The sequence below is a fragment of the Anomaloglossus baeobatrachus genome, chromosome 4 (assembly GCF_048569485.1).
Source record: "Anomaloglossus baeobatrachus isolate aAnoBae1 chromosome 4, aAnoBae1.hap1, whole genome shotgun sequence".
Taxonomy (NCBI): Eukaryota; Metazoa; Chordata; class Amphibia; order Anura; family Aromobatidae; genus Anomaloglossus; species Anomaloglossus baeobatrachus.
The window spans coordinates 509,869,379-509,886,551 of NC_134356.1; the positions used below are offsets into that span (position 1 = coordinate 509,869,379).

The 17,173-nt window shown below is 53.2% G+C and overlaps 1 protein-coding gene across 5 annotated transcripts in view; it reads right to left on the reverse strand.

The window, feature by feature from the left end:
• The window catches only part of LOC142303949 (lamin-B3-like), a 114,272-nt gene that overhangs the window by 53,803 nt on the left and 43,296 nt on the right, over positions 1 to 17,173 (reverse strand). The window lies entirely within an intron of this gene.

A 17,173-nucleotide genomic window follows, 5' to 3' on the forward strand; every position in this document is an offset into this window, starting at 1 on the left:
CTTTCCCCGTCTGCCTGCCCGTGTCTCTTTCCCCGTCTGCCTGCCCGTGTCTCTTTCCCCGTCTGCCTGCCCGTGTCTCTTTCCCCGTCTGCCTGCCCGTGTCTCTTTCCCCGTCTGCCTGCCCGTGTCTTTCCCCGTCTGCCTGCCCGTGTCTCTTTCCCCGTCTGCCTGCCCGTGTCTCTTTCCCCGTCTGCCTGCCCGTGTCTCTTTCCCCGTCTGCCTGCCCGTGTCTCTTTCCCTGTCTGCCTGCCCGTGTCTCTTTCCCTGTCTGCCTGCCCGTGTCTCTTTCCCTGTCTGCCTGCCCGTGTCTCTTTCCCTGTCTGCCTGCCCGCCCGTGTCTCTTTCCCTGTCTGCCTGCCCGCCCGTGTCTCTTTCCCTGTCTGCCTGCCCGCCCGTGTCTCTTTCCCTGTCTGTCTGCCCGCCTCAGTCTGTCTCTTTGACTGTCTCTCTCTCTGACATCTTATTACCTCACACATAAGCTTCTTGTACCAACAATGTCCTTTTTTCCTATAGCAACCACTCACAGTTCCTATTAATAACCTAATAGCTCGCAGCTCTATTGACTTTAACAGAGGCAGGATTTTCAGAGTAACTGAAGTGCGGGGTTACATTTTCCCGTCCAAACAGTCTATGACGTTCCCTGAGGCCCATGGAGTGTCTGTGCAAAGTTTCGTGATGGTAAATCCGACGGTGCAGATTCCTTTAGCGGCCATACATACATACACAGCTTTATATATTAGATAAATTAGTTGTTACAAAAATGAATACAAATTTGCATATATTTATTACACACTATTTTTGCATTAACAGTTTTCTGTATGGCCAGATCTAGTCAGATTCAGTAAAGAAGGGAATTTTGTTTACTTACCGTAAATTCCTTTTCTTCTAGCTCCTATTGGGAGACCCAGACAATTGAGTGTATAGCTTCTGCCTCCGGAGGTCACACAAAGTATTACACTTTAAAAAGTGTAACCCCTCCCCTCTGCCTATACACCCTCGCGTGGATCACGGGCTCCTCAGTTTTGGTGCAAAAGCAGGAAGGAGAAAACTTATAAATTGGTCTAGGGTAAATTCAATCCGAAGGATGTTCTGAGAACTGAACCATGAACCAAAAGAACAATTCAACATGAACAACATGTGTACACAAAAGAACAACAGCCCGAAGGGAACAGGGGTGGGTGCTGGGTCTCCCAATAGGAGCTAGAAGAAAAGGAATTTACGGTAAGTAAACAAAATTCCCTTCTTTGTCGCTCCATTGGGAGACCCAGACAATTGGGACGTCCAAAAGCAGTCCCTGGGTGGGTAAAAGAATACCTCAATAAAAAGAGCCGAACGGCCCTCCTCTTACAGGTGGGCAACCGCCGCCTGAAGGACTCGCCTACCTAGACTGGCGTCTGCCGAAGCATAGGTATGCACTTGATAGTGTTTCGTGAAAGTGTGCAGACTAGACCACGTAGCTGCCTGACACACCTGCTGAGCCGTAGCCCTGTGCCGCAATGCCCAGGACGCACCCACGGCTCTGGTAGAATGGGCTTTCAGCCCTGAAGGAAGCGGAAGCCCAGAAGAACGGTAGGCTTCAAGAATCGCTTCCTTGATCCACCGAGCCAAGGTTGACTTGGAAGCCTGCGAACCCTTACGCTGGCCAGCGACAAGGACAAAGAGCGCATCTGAACAACGCAGGGGCGCCGTGCGAGACACGTAGAGCCGGAGTGCTCTCACCAGATCCAAAGAGTGCAAATCCTTTTCACATTGGTGAATTGGATTAGGGCAGAATGAAGGTAAGGAGATATCCTGATTGAGATGAAAAGGGGATACCACCTTAGGGAGAAATTCCGGAACCGGACGCAGAACCACCTTATCCTGGTGAAACACCAGGAAGGGGGCTTTGCATGACAGCGCTGCAAGCTCAGACACTCTCCGGAGTGATGTAATTGCCACTAGAAAGGCCACCTTTTGCGAAAGACGTGATAAAGAGACATCCCGCAGCGGCTCGAAAGGTGGTTTCTGAAGAGCCGTTAGCACCCTGTTAAGATCCCAGGGTTCCAGCGGACGCCTGTAAGGTGGGACTATGTGGCAAACTCCCTGCAGGAACGTGCGGACCTGCGGAAGCCTGGCTAGACGCTTTTGAAAAAATACGGAGAGCGCCGATACTTGGCCCTTGAGAGAGCCGAGTGACAAACCCTTGTCCATTCCGGATTGGAGGAATGAAAGAAAAGTGGGTAAGGCAAACGGCCATGGAGAGAAACCGTTATCAGAGCACCAGGATAAGAAGATTTGCCAAGACCTGTAATAGATCTTGGCGGACGTTGGCTTCCTGGCTTGTCTCATGGTGGCAATGACATACTGAGATAACCCTGAAGACGCTAGGAGCCAGGACTCAATGGCCACACAGTCAGGTTGAGGGCCACAGAATTCAGATGGAAAAATGGCCCTTGTGACAGCAAGTCTGGGCGGTCTGGAAGCGCCCACGGCTGACCCACCGTGAGATGCCACAGATCCGGGTACCACAACCGCCTCGGCCAGTCTGGAGCGACGAGAATGGCGCGACGGCAGTCGGACCTGATCTTGCGTAACACTCTGGGCAGCATTGCCAGAGGAGGAAACACATAAGGCAGTCGGAACTGCGACCAGTCCTGAACTAACGCGTCCGCCGCCAGAGCTCTGTGATCCTGAGACCGTGCCATGAATGCCGGGACTTTGTTGTTGTGCCGTGACGCCATGAGATCGACGTCCGGCGTTCCCCAGCGGCGACAGATCTCTCGAAACACTTCTGGGTGTAGAGACCATTCCCCCACATCCATGCCCTGACGACTGAGAAAATCTGCTTCCCAGTTTTCTACGCCCGGGATGTGAACTGCGGAGATGGTGGAGGCTGTGGCTTCCACCCACTGCAGAATCCGCCGGACTTCCTGGAAGGCTTGACGACTGCGAGTGCCGCCTTGGTGGTTGATGTATGCGACGGCAGTGGCGTTGTCCGACTGGATACGGATCTGCCTGCCCTCCAGCCACCGCTGAAAAACCAATAGGGCTAGATACACTGCCCTTATCTCCAGAACATTGATCTGAAGGGAAGACTATCGGAGTCCAGGTTCCCTGAGCCCTGTGGTGGAGAAAAACCGCTCCCCACCCTGACAGGCTCGCGTCCGTGGAGACCACAGCCCAGGTTGGGGGTAGGAAGGATTTTCCCTGCGATAGAGAGTTGGGAAGGAGCCACCACTGAAGTGACGTCTTGGTTGCAAGGGAAAGAGACGTTCCTGTCGAGGGAAGCCGACCTCCTGTCCCATTTGCGGAGAATGTCCCATTGGAGCTGCCGTAGATGGAATTGCGCGAACGGCACTGCCTCCATCGCTGCCACCATCTTCCCCAGGAAGTGCATGAGGCGCCTTAAGGGGTGTGACTGACTCCGAAGAAGTGATTGCACCCCTGCCTGCAGAGAAAGCTGTTTGTCTCGCGGTAGCTTGACTACCGCTGACTGTGTATGAATCTCCATCCCGAGGTAAGCCAGTGATTGGGTCGGTGTCAACTTGGATTTTGGGAAGTTGATGATCCACCCGAACTGCTGGAGAGTCGTCAGAGCGACTGTAAGGCTGTGTTGACACGCCACCCGAGAAGGGGTCCTGACTAGGAGATCGTCTAGGGAATCACCGAGTGGCCCTGAGAGTGTAGGACCGCCACAACGGATGCCATGACTTTGGTGAAAACCCGTGGGGCTGTCACCAGGCCGAAAGGCAATGCCACGAACTGAAGGTGTTCGTCCCTGATGGCGAAACGCAAGAAGCGTTGATGTTCGGGTGCGATCGGCACGTGGAGATAAGCATCTTTGATGTCGATCGATGCTAGGAAGTCTCCTTGTGACATCGAGGCGATGACCGAGCGGAGAGATTCCATCCGAAATATGGTCTGGTTCTCACGTGTCTGTTAAGCAGTTTGAGGTCCAGAACGGGACGGAATGATCCGTTCTTTTTTGGCACCACGAACAAGTTGGAGTAAAAGCCGCGACCACGTTCCTGAAGGGGAACGGGGGTCACAACTCCTTCTGTCTTCAGAGCGTCCACCGCCTGAAAAAGTGCGTCGGCCTGAGCGGGGGGGCGGAGAGGTTCTGAAGAAACGAGCCGCAGCACGGGAGCTGAACTCTATCCTGTAACCGTGAGACAGAATGTCTCTCACCCATCGGTCTTGGACATGTGGCCACCAGGCGTCGCCAAAGCGGGAGAGCCTGCCACCGACCGAGGATGCGGTTAGGGGATACCGAGAGTCATGAGGAGGCCGCCTTGGAAGCAGTGACTCCTGCGGCCTTTTGGGGGCGTGACTTGGACCGCCACGCATAGGAGTTCCTCTGGCCTTTCTCCTGCCTGCTGGACGAAGAGGATTGGGGCTTGGCGGAGGGACGAAAGGACCGAAACCTCGATTGTATTTTCCGTTGCTGAGGTTTGTTTGGTTTGGACTGGGGTAAGGAGGAGTCCTTTCCCTTGGATTCCTTAATAATCTCATCCAATCGTTCGCCAAACAAGCGTTCGCCAGAAAACGGCAAACCGGTTAAGAACCTCATGGAGGCAGAGTCTGCCTTCCATTCGCGCAGCCACATGGCCCTGCGGACTGCCACAGAGTTAGCGGATGCCACAGCTGTACAGCTAGCCGAGTCTAGGACTGCGTTCATGGCGTAGGAAGAAAAAGCTGACGTTTGAGAAGTCAAAGACGCAACTTGCGGAGCAGAATTACGTGTGACAGCATTAATCTCAGTCAGACAAGCCGAGATAGCTTGGAGTGCCCACACGGCTGCAAAGGCCGGGGCAAAAGACGCGTCCGTGGCCTCAAAGATGGACTTCACCAGGAGCTCTATCTGCCTGTCAGTGGCATCCTTTAGCGATGAGCCATCTGCCACCGATACCACAGATCTAGCCGCCAATCTAGAGACTGGAGGATCCATCTTGGGACATTGAGCCCACCCCTTAACGACTTCAGCGGGGAAGGGGTAACGCGTGTCAGTGAGGCGCTTAGTAAAGGGCTTGTCCGGAACCGCTCTGGGCTTCTGGACAGAGTCTCTGAAGTTAGAGTGATCGAAGAACGCATTACGTGTACGTTTGGGGAACCGAAACTGGTGTTTCTCCTGCTGAGACGCCGACTCCTCCACAGTAGGAGGCGGGGGAGAGAGCTCCAACACCTGGTTGATGGACGAGATAAGATCATTCACTAATGCGTCCCCCTCAGGTGTATCAAGGTTAAGGGCGACGTCAGGGTCAGAACCCTGAGCTGCGACGTCCGCCTCGTCCTCCAGAGAGTCCTCAAGCTGGGAACCCGAGCAGCGTGAAGAAGTCGGGGAAGATTCCCAGCGAGCCCGCTTAGCCCGACTAGGACTGTGGTCCTGGCAGGAGTCCTCCGCGTGGGACCTAGGGCCCAACCTGGGAGCGCGCTGCGGCTCAGACCGAGAGGGGCCTGGAGGTGACGATCCAACAGGGGCCGGGGCCTGTGTAAGGACCGGTCTGGACTGCAAAGCTTCTAGCAGCTTGGCAGACCATTTGTCCATAGACTGAGCCATGGAATGTGAAAGTGACTCAGAGTTTCTCAGCAAAAGAGGAGAACTCTGTCCCTGCCGGCTGGACAGGGGGAGCAGGGGGTCTACATGAGCCGAGGGGTCCACTAGTGACCGAGGCTCCGGCTGAGCAAGTGAAACAGGGGTCGAGCATTGCTCACAGTGAGGGTAGGTGGAACCCGCAGGTAACATAGCCCCACAAGAAGTACAGGCCGCAAAAAAACCCTGTGCCTTAACAGCTTTGCTCCTTGTGGACGACATGCTGTTGTCTCCTAGGAGAAGGATCACTGAGGGTATATGGGCAAAAACAGGGTATACAGCCCGACCGAACAGAAATATATATATATAAATACGTATCTATTCCGGCACCCTAGGGGGGACCAGCACCGGGTGACCGGTGTGGCTTACCGACCGCTAACAAGCGGAGTGTGTGCCTCCAGATTCCCAGCTTTAGGTCCCCTGGAGCTGCAGAGCTGTTCCTGAGAATCCTCCACCGGCAGAATGCCCAAAAAATGGCTGCCGGATATCTCAGGGGAGGAGTGGAGCCGTGGGCAGCGCCAGGAAAGTGCGGGAATCTGGGGTCCCCACAGTGATCAGTGAGGGGGGGAGGAAACATGCAGGATGCTCCAGCCCTCACATCCGACGTCAGGTCGGCAGTCCCGCCCTTACCCCTGACAGGCAGGCCCGGGGGCGGGATTTTTGCGACTAGGCCGCGATGAAGCCGGGGACTAAATTTGAGACCGCGCCCGACAAGCAGGCACGGTCGGCGCGGAAGTCCGCCGGTCTTCTCAATTCAGCAGCTGCCGCAGCGTCCGGGAAGAAGGTGCGCTCCTGCATATTCCCCAATGGGGACACAGAGTACCTTAGAGTTGCAGGGCCCGGTCCCTGAGGTTGAATAGACTCCGGTCCGGCAGCTTCCCACAGGGGCTGCGGAGGGAGCACGGTCCCAGCAAATGGCTGACCGTTCAGGATCCCACTTCTCCCAGAGCCGCTAAGGGATGGTGAAGGAGACGGCATGAAGCTCCGGCCTTTGTACCCGCAATGGGTACTTCAACCTTAACAACACCGCCGACATAGTGGGGTGAGAAGGGAACATGCCGGGGGCCCCGTGGGGGCCCTCTTTTCTTCCAACCGACATAACTAATATGAGAATGCATGAGTGGATGTGTGCCTCCTTCCACACAAAGCATAAAACTGAGGAGCCCGTGATCCACGGGAGGGTGTATAGGCAGAGGGGAGGGGTTACACTTTTTAAAGTGTAATACTTTGTGTGGCCTCCGGAGGCAGAAGCTATACACCCAATTGTCTGGGTCTCCCAATGGAGCGACAAAGAAATTCAAAATTTCACATGCATCATCAGATGGTGCATCGTGGTCAAAATGACCCCATAGAAGTCAATAAAGACTCAGAATAATCATATCTGTACTACAGTAAAAGCATCATGGTTGGATCAGTGTTCACTGGGTTGGAACAAGAGGTTTGTATATTGGATCATTCCAAACGAACTTTCCTTATTGGGATACAAAAAAAAAAAAAAAAAAATCCAAAGAAGGAGACAAACCGATGGAACACAAGAGTGTGCAATAAAACTTCCTTGCACAGCTCCATACTGAAAAAATATTCGTGATTCAAAGTTGTGTTTTCTAGATGCAATACACATATCTTATTATAGTAGTGTGAAAAAAATCCCTTTATGCTTGACAGAAAATAGCACACTCAGATTATAAATCCCAACTGTGAAGAGGTGTTCGTCCCATACAGGTGTGCACAACACATCCAACATATAGATATTTCCAGCATTGTGACTAGCCTAAGGGATTGGGGGAAGCCTGTTGTGACAATTCAGCATCAATGAGGAAAATCTGACCACTTGTGTGGGGGTTAACTATTCTTAAATTATGCCACACATACTATTCCTTTGTTCAGTAAATCAAGAGACATTAATGATGGTTTCATGTGAGGCTGCCCAGCGCCCTTTCTGTATGCCAATTTGTGGACTGCCTTCTGATTATGGATTGCATCAGCCCCTTGCGGTGTACTAGTTTGCATCACGTGGAGGACAATTATGCAGTCTAATTGAGCTAGCAAAGAATGAGGTTACAGCTCTGTTCAACTTACCCCCACCCATCCTATGGGCCACAGTGCCCTGAAATGGCAGTTGAGTGATATAAAAAGGAGCCTCCTCCAGTCACTGATGTGATGATTGTACAGGACTTTAGTCTAGGTACTATGGTTTCAGCTGGTGGATTACAGAACTGCTCAGCTACCCAACAGTGAGCCCTTGAATTAGTTTGGAGAATCCAAGTTGGGACTATCCAGTCACATACCTCGCTGTGCTCAGTAAGCTACCTAAGCTTGCCACCATCTCCTATCAGTAGGTAACCGCCAAAAGCAGGTTGCTGCTAGCTGGGGTAGTGGCCCTGGATGCCTTGAAGTCGTGTAGGTTCTAATCCCTGGCGAGCCAGTGGAAGGGTGAGACTGTCACCTTCACCATCTCACGTCCTTGCTGGGAATGTACTATATTGAATTCCCAACAGACACCAATGAAGGGAATTTTGTTTACTTACCGTAAATTCCTTTTCTTCTAGCTCCAATTGGGAGACCCAGACAATTGGGTGTATAGCTTCTGCCTCCGAAGGCCACACAAAGTATTACACTTAAAAGTGTAAACCCCTCCCCTCTGCCTATACACCCCCCCGTGCCTCACGGGCTCCTCAGTTTTGGTGCAAAAGCAGGAAGGAGGAAACTTATAAATTGGTCTAAGGTAAATTCAATCCGAAGGATGTTCGGAGAACTGAAACCATGAACCAAAAGAACAATTCAACATGAACAACATGTGTACACAAAAGAACAACAGCCCGAAGGGAACAGGGGCGGGTGCTGGGTCTCCCAATTGGAGCTAGAAGAAAAAGGAATTTACGGTAAGTAAACAAAATTCCCTTCTTCTTTGTCGCTCCATTGGGAGACCCAGACAATTGGGACGTCCAAAAGCAGTCCCAGGGTGGGTAAAAGAATACCTCGGTAAAAGCCGTAAAACGGCCCCTTCCTACAGGTGGGCAACCGCCGCCTGAAGGACTCGCCTACCTAGGCTGGCATCTGCCGAAGCGTAGGTATGCACCTGATAGTGTTTCGTGAAAGTGTGCAGACTCGACCAGGTAGCCGCCTGACACACCTGCTGAGCCGTAGCCTGGTGCCGCAAAGCCCAGGACGCACCCACGGCTCTGGTAGAATGGGCCTTCAGCCCTGAAGGAACCGGAAGCCCAGAAGAGCGGTAGGCTTCCAGAATTGGTTCTTTGATCCACCGAGCCAAGGTTGACTTGGAAGCCTGCGACCCTTTACGCTGGCCAGCGACAAGGACAAAGAGCGCATCCGAGCGCCGCAGGGGCGCCGTACGAGAAATGTAGAGTCTGAGTGCTCTCACCAGATCTAACAAATGCAAATCCTTTTCACATTGGTGAACTGGATGAGGACAAAAAGAAGGTAAGGAGATATCCTGATTGAGATGAAAAGGGGATACCACCTTCGGGAGAAATTCCGGAACCGGGCGCAGAACCACCTTGTCCTGGTGAAACACCAGGAAGGGGGCTTTGCATGACAGCGCTGCTAGCTCAGACACTCTCCGAAGTGAAGTGAGTGCCACTAGGAAGACCACCTTCTGCGAAAGACGTGATAGAGAGACGTCCCGCAGCGGCTCAAAAGGTGGTTTTTGAAGAGCCCGTAGAACCATGTTGAGATCCCAGGGTTCCAGCGGACGCTTGTAAGGTGGGACTATGTGGCAAACTCCCTGCAGGAACGTGCGGACCTGCGGAAGCCTGGCTAGACGCTTTTGAAAAAACACAGAGAGCGCCGAGACTTGTCCCTTAAGGGAGCCGAGAGACAAACCCTTTTCCATTCCGGATTGAAGGAAGGACAGAAAAGTGGGCAAGGCAAATGGCCAGGGAGTAAAACCCTGATCAGAGCACCAGGATAAGAAGATCCTCCACGCCCTGTGGTAGATCTTGGCGGACGTTTGTTTCCTGGCCTGTCTCATAGTGGCAATGACCTCTTGAGATAACCCTGAAGACGCTAGGATCCAGGACTCAATGGCCACACAGTCAGGTTGAGGGCCGCAGAATTCAGATGGAAAAATGGCCCTTGAGACAGCAAGTCTGGTCGGTCTGGTAGTGCCCACGGTTGGCCCACCATGAGATGGCACAGATCCGGGTACCACGACCTCCTCGGCCAGTCTGGAGCGACGAGGATGGCGCGGCGGCAGTCGGACCTGATCTTGCGTAACACTCTGGGCAGCATTGCCAGAGGAGGAAACACATAAGTTAGTCGAAACTGCGACCAATCCTGAACTAATGCGTCCGCCGCCAGAGCTCTGTGATCTTGAGACCGTGCCATGAATGCCGGGACTTTGTTGTTGTGCCGAGACGCCATGAGATCGACGTCCGGCGTTCCCCAGCGGCAACAGATCTCTTGAAACACGTCCGGGTGAAGAGACCATTCCCCTGCGTCCATGCCCTGGCGACTGAGAAAGTCTGCTTCCCAGTTTTCTACGCCCGGGATGTGAACTGCGGAGATGGTGGAGGCTGTGGCTTCCACCCACAGCAGAATCCGCCGAACCTCCTGGAAGGCTTGCCGACTGCGTGTGCCGCCTTGGTGGTTGATGTATGCCACCGCCGTGGCGTTGTCCGACTGAATTCGGATCTGCCTGCCTTCCAGCCACGGCTGGAACGCCTTTAGGGCTAGATACACTGCCCTTATCTCCAGAACATTGATCTGAAGGGAGGACTCTGGCTGAGTCCAGGTACCCTGAGCCCTGTGGTGGAGAAAGACCGCTCCCCACCCTGACAGGCTCGCGTCCGTGGAGACCACAGCCCAGGTTGGGGGTAGGAAGGATTTTCCCTGCGATAGAGAGGTGGGAAGGAGCCACCACTGAAGTGACGTCTTGGTTGCAAGGGAAAGAGACGTTCCTGTCGAGGGACGTCGACTTCCTGTCCCATTTGCGGAGAATGTCCCATTGAAGTGGACGCAGATGAAACTGCGCAAAAGGAACTGCCTCCATTGCTGCCACCATCTTCCCTAGGAAGTGCATGAGGCGCCTCAAGGGATGCGACTGGGCTCGAAGGAGAGATTGCACCCCTGTTTGTAGTGAACGCTGTTTGTCCAGCGGAAGCTTCACTATCGCTGAGAGAGTATGAAACTCCATGCCGAGATATGTCAGTGATTGGGCCGGTGTCAATTTTGACTTTGGGAAATTGATGATCCACCCGAATCTCTGGAGAGTCTCCAGAGCAATGTTCAGGCTGTGTTGGCATGCCCCCCGAGAGGGGGCCTTGACAAGCAGATCGTCTAAGTAAGGGATCACCGAGTGTCCCTGAGAGTGTAGGACTGCTACCACTGTTGCCATGACCTTGGTGAAGACCCGTGGGGCTGTCGCCAGGCCGAAAGGCAGTGCCACGAACTGAAGGTGTTCGTTCCAGATGGCGAAACGCAGGAAGCGCTGATGCTCTGGTGCAATCGGCACGTGGAGATAAGCATCCCTGATGTCGATTGATGCTAGGAAGTCTCCTTGGGACATTGAGGCGATGACGGAGCGGAGAGATTCCATCCGGAACCGCCTGGTTTTCACGTGTCTGTTGAGCAGTTTTAGGTCCAGAACGGGACGGAAAGATCAGTCCTTTTTTGGCACCACAAACAAGTTGGAGTAAAAACCGTGGCCCCATTGCTGAAGGGGAACAGGGATCACCACTCCCTCTGCCATCAGAGTGCTCACCGCCTGAAGAAGAGCATCGGCTCGCTCGGGGGGTGGAGATGTTCTGAAGAAACGAGTCGGAGGACGAGAGCTGAACTCTATCCTGTAACCGTGAGACAGAATGTCTCTCACCCATCGGTCTTGGACATGTGGCAACCAGGCGTCGCAAAAGCGGGAGAGCCTGCCACCGACCGAGGATTTGGTTTGGGGAGGCCGAGAGTCATGAGGAGGCCGCTTTGGGAGCGGTTCCTCCGGCGGTCTTCTTAGGACGTGACTTAGATCGCCATGAATCGGAGTTCCTCTGACCCTTCTGTGGCCTGTTGGACGAGGAGAATTGAGACCTGGCTGAGGGCCGAAAGGACCGAAACCTCGATTGTACCTTCCGTTGTGGAGGTCTGTTTGGTTTGGACTGTGGTAAGGACGAGTCCTTTCCCTTGGATTGTTTAATGATTTCATCCAATCACTCGCCAAACAGGGGGTCGCCAGAAAATGGCAACCCGGTTAAGAACTTTTTGGAAGCAGAGTCTGCCTTCCATTCACGTAGCCACATGGCCCTGCGGACTGCCACCGAATTGGCGGATGCTACCGCCGTACGGCTCGCAGAGTCCAGGACAGCATTCATGGCGTAGGACGCAAACGCCGACGCCTGAGAGGTTAAGGACACAACCTGCGGAGTAGAGTCACGTGTGACTGCATTAATCTCAGACTGACAAGCTGAGATAGCTTGTAGTGCCCATACGGCTGCGAATGCCGGAGCAAAGGACGCGCCAATAGCTTCATAGATGGATTTCATCAGGAGCTCTGCCTGTCAGTGGCATCCTTGAGTGATGCACCATCTGCCACTGCAACTATGGATCTAGCCGCCAGTCTAGAGACTGGAGGATCCACCTTGGGACACTGAGCTGACACTGACTACGTCAGGGGGGGAAGGGATAACGTGTGTCATTAAGGCGCTTAGTAAAGCGCTTATCTGGAAAAGCTCGGTGTTTCTGGACTGTATCCCTGAAGTCGGAGTGATCAAGAAACTCACTCCGTGTACGTTTGGGAAACCTAAAACGGAATTTCTCCTGCTGAGAAGCTGACTCCTCAATCGGAGGAGCTGGAGGAGAAAGATCCAACACCTGATTGATGGACGCTATAAGGTCGTTTACTATGGCGTCCCCTTCAGGTGTATCAAGGTTGAGAGCGGTGTCAGGATCAGAGCCCTGATCTGCCCCATCCGCTTCATCCTCCAGAGAGTCCTCATGCTGAGACCCTGAACAGTGTGATGAAGTCGAGGGAAGCTCCCAGCGAGCCCGCTTAGCCGGTCTGGGACTGCGGTCCATGTCTGATTCCTCACCGTGGGACCTATGAGTCGCCCCAGGAGCACTTTGCTGCTCCAACCGAGGGGGGCCTGGGGTCAATGATTCAACTGTGCCCGGGGCCTGTGTTACTGGTCTGGACTGCAAAGCTTCTAGTATCTTAGCAGACCATCTATCCATAGACTCAAAAAGTTTGTCAGCGAATACTGCAAACTCTGTCCCTGTCACCTGGACAGTGGCAGCAGGTGGTTCCACCTGGGCCGGGGGTCCCACCAGTGGCAGAGGCTCCGGCTGAGTGAGTGTCACAGGGGCCGAGCATTGCACACAATGAGGGTAGGTGGAACCTGCAGGTAGCATAGCCGCACATGAGGTACAGGTTGCAAAATAAGCCTGTGCCTTGGCACCCTTGCTTTTTGCGGACGACATACTGTTGTCTCCTCTTAGAGCAATCAGAGAGGGTATATAGCCAAAGCAATAGTGCGGCCGTACAGAGTAAATGTATACAATATAAATCATATAAATTTACACTTCGGCACCCAGGGGGGCCAGCACCTAGTGACAGGTGCGGCCTACCGACCGCCTGCAGCGGTTGTGTGACCATCAGATTCCCTGCCTGGGCCTCCCAGAGCTGTGGAGCTCATTGTCTCCCCTCTGAAGTTCTCCAGCGTCAGAAGTGCTGATAGGAATGGCTGCCAGCGTTCTGAGAGGAGGGAGCCGTGGGCGTGCCTCAGAAAGTGCGGGAATCTGGTGCCCCACGGTGCTCAGTGAGGGGGGAGGAGGATACGAAGTATGCTCCAGCCCTCAGCGCTGACGTCCAGTGCAGCGTCCCGCCCTTACCCCTGACTGGCAGGCCCGGGGGCGGGAGTATGCGGTACTAGGCCGCAAAAGCTGGGGAGTAAAGTTATAAGCGCGGCCGGCAAACAAGCGCGGTCAGCGCGGTAGTCCCGGCGCACCAACACACCCAGCAGCTGCTGCAGCGTCCGTTACACAGGCGCTCTATGCGCCGTCCCCAAGGGGACACAGAGTACCTCAGAGGAGCAGGGCCTTGTCCCTGACGATACCCGGTCTCCTGTCCAGCAGATTCCCCCAGGGGCTGCGGAGGGAGCACGGTCCCAGTGCCTGGTGACCGGTTAGGATCCCACTTCACCCAGAGCCCCTAAGGGATGGGGAAGGAAAACAGCATGTGGCTCCTGCCTATGTACCCGCAATGGGTACCTCAACCTTAACAGCACCGCCGACCAGAGTGGGGTGAGAAGGGAGCATGCCGGGGGCCCTGTTATGGGCCCTCTTTTCTTCCATCCGATATAGTCAGCAGCTGCTGCTGACTAAATTGTGGAGCTATGCGTGCATGTGTGCCTCCTTCGCACAAAGCATAAAAACTGAGGAGCCCGTGAGGCACGGGGGGGGTGTAGAGGCAGAGGGGAGGGGTTTACACTTTTAAGTGTAATACTTTGTGTGGCCTCCGGAGGCAGAAGCTATACACCCAATTGTCTGGGTCTCCCAATGGAGCGACAAAGAAAAGTAGATTTTGGGTACTCACCGTAAAATCTATTTCTCGGAGCCTTCATTGGGGGACACAGGAAACCATGGGTGTATGCTGCTGGGACTAGGAGGTGACAATATGCAAATAAGAAAGTTGGCTCCACCCACGTAGTATACACCCACTGACTGGAGCTGAGGAGATCAGTTTGTGTAAAAGCAGTACGAGGAGAAGCTTGAAATCTAGAACATTCCGGATCCATTGAAGTCTTAGAAAAGGGCGGGTGCTGTGTCCCCCAATGAAGGCCCCGAGAAATAGATTTTACGGTGAGTACCCAAAATCTACTTTTCTCTATCGCTTCATTGGGGGACACAGGAAACCATGGGACATCCTAAAGCAGTCCCCAAGGGTGGGAAGAAAGCGACCCGAAAACAGGGTTAGCAGAGACAAGATTCTGTGACCGAAACCTGGTCCTAGACCCCATAAAGAACCCCTACCCGGCCAGGGGCCGAAGTATAGGAGAAGAGTTAGAGTACTAGGGAGTACTAAGAACTAGTGTAAAATGCGTGTGCTGGGGAATAGGATGATCAGGGAGAAACTGCATCCTCTGAAATCTGTACCTAAGAAAGCTAAGGATCTAAGGCGATTGACAGCAATGGGTCGGCTAGGAGCAAAAACCCGACAGGCCATGGTACTGAGAGAGGAAGAATGAGTTAAGAACTAGGGTACCTGGTAGAGGAAGGTGCCAGGTAAGTGGAGGCCAACGGAGCCTTGGCCCTTTACTGCCACAGGACAACTAAAAGGAAAACTGACTGCCTAAAATGGTGCAGGGGAGACGAGATACTGTGAGGGGATTCCGCCATAGGGGAACTTGACCTGTTGATTACACAGCACCTGAGGGAAGTGATCTGACCCTAGTGGACGAAACAGCCTGCAGGCGGGAAGATGATACGGGAGATAAATCCCCTGTGTATAGAAGCGGTCTAGAGAACCTGTGAAGTCCGGAGAAAAAGGAGAAGGTTAAGGAGCCAAGGAAATCCAATAACCAATTACCACTATGACCTGACAGACAGGAGAAGGGAGTCCGGGCATCTACAATGGCGTGGCTGGGAAAACTCGAACTCTGGAATCGGGTACTAGATGCCCCTTGAAGTGAATTACTGGAAAGAGAACCCCCTATAGGGGAGGGCTCTTGTGAATGAAAAAAAGGGGCGCAAGACCTGGGAAGTATGACCTGTAATGGGAGAAGGAAGAACCCTTTCAAGGGGACTCAAGGAAGGGTTGAACTATGTGACCGGCCTAAGCACTAGTCGACCAGAGGAGTGACGCCTATCCTTGGAAGGTGGCAAGGAAAAAACGGAGGAGTGACGGAAGAATGTGTAAAATGTTATTATTATTACTATTATTATTATAAAACGCGTCACCACGTCACAACCAGAAGTGATGACGAAGGGAAAGAAATGACAGAATATGGGAGTTTAAATGGTCTGGCAGGAACTCTGATTGAAAAGTGCAGAAATGCACAAGCGTCTGAGACCAAGCGGTGGCGAGTGGTCGCGGAGTTTGGTATGGCGGGGACTTCGGAGAGATCTAGCATATCTCCAAGAGCCATCCAGAATGGCTACAAGAGGGGGAAAAGGAGGTAGGCCCGGGACAGGGGAAATGAAGATCCCTCTTGGCATGAAACTGAAGCAGGTCATGTCTAGGTGTTAGTGGAGATTGGCAGATTAGACGGGGACCACTCGCTGTAGTGTTGAGTGTTCGGGTGGAGACACCCAGTGGCCTGAGCATTCTGGGCTCCCTGAAGAATTCTGCTGTGGAAAGTAGACAGAAGACAATTATATGAAACCTTACAGCTTGTCCGGAAGAGTGGGCCCAATGACTGGGCCGTCAGGATACTAGAAGTCCCTTGGTGAAAGCTGGTCCTCCGTGGAATCAATACTGGTTAGACGATCCGGTGTCTGGGTCTTAACTTCATCTGTTGACTGTGGAGGGACTGAGGGAATCTGATCACTATCTGAAAGAGAGAAAATGTAAGTAACGATATATGGTTTTAAACCTTTACAGTACCTGGCCGGAACCCTAGTGGAGGGCGCGGCCAAGGCTGGTCTAGGCCAAAGAATAGGCAGATACCAGAAGAACTATGAACCACCCGAGGAAGGTGGCAGGAAGTAAAACGGACAACATATTGGTTAGCAGACAGAGCTGCCCCTTGCTTACCTCATTTGAAAACCAAAATGACTGCTGCTTCAAGAAGCGATGCAGCCAACGTACGGTCAAGAGAGAAAAGCCCTACCTTGTGGCTACCTTAGATGAATGGTGCAAGGTAGGAGAAGGTCCCGGGCCACTGGGAAGCGACCGGATGAGAACGGCTGCTGCCGTGCTGCGTCATGGGGTCCGTGGTTGCTGCAGGGAGTGAATCACACGACCCTCCAGTCAGAAGGTCGCGTGTAACCTTACCTCGAGATCACGTTACACGTATGGTGTGAGGTAGGAGATGGATGCAGATCGCTGAAAAGTGAGTAAATAACTGCTGCAGAAAGAGAAGACAATGAACTGGCCAGAGGATTCTGGTTTACCTTCTGTTTTCCTGAATGGGTGGTCTGAAGTAGGGAAAAACCCCCGGGTCACTGGGAAGCAACCTAATGACCGTTGCTGCCGTACCAAGTTAGGGGTCCATGGAGACCACAGTCCTCGCCTCAGTCGAAGATGAAGGCGATACATGACCCACTAGGTGAGGTAGACTGTTCGAGTCACTGGGTCGTGAGCAGAGCAACACATACCTGTTACAGTATCCAGCTTCTGGTCTGGAGAAACGCTAGCCTATTGGATAGCGGGCAGAATCATTGATCTTGAATACTGGCACTGAACGTGACAGCTGCTGGCGTGCCGCCTCATGGGGCAGTGTTGGATGGAGCACTCGCCTCGGTCGAAGATGAGCGGAAAAGTTGAACAAGGCACTCAAGCCTGTTGCTGTATTGGGCTTCTGGTGCTGATAAGTGCTGGCCCATAGGCAAGTGGGCAGGCTCATCAAATCACTCTCACGCTGTAGTAGACAGGTGCATACAGAAACACTGGCACACAGGATACAGGGTACATTCTGGCAACACTAGCGCACCGGA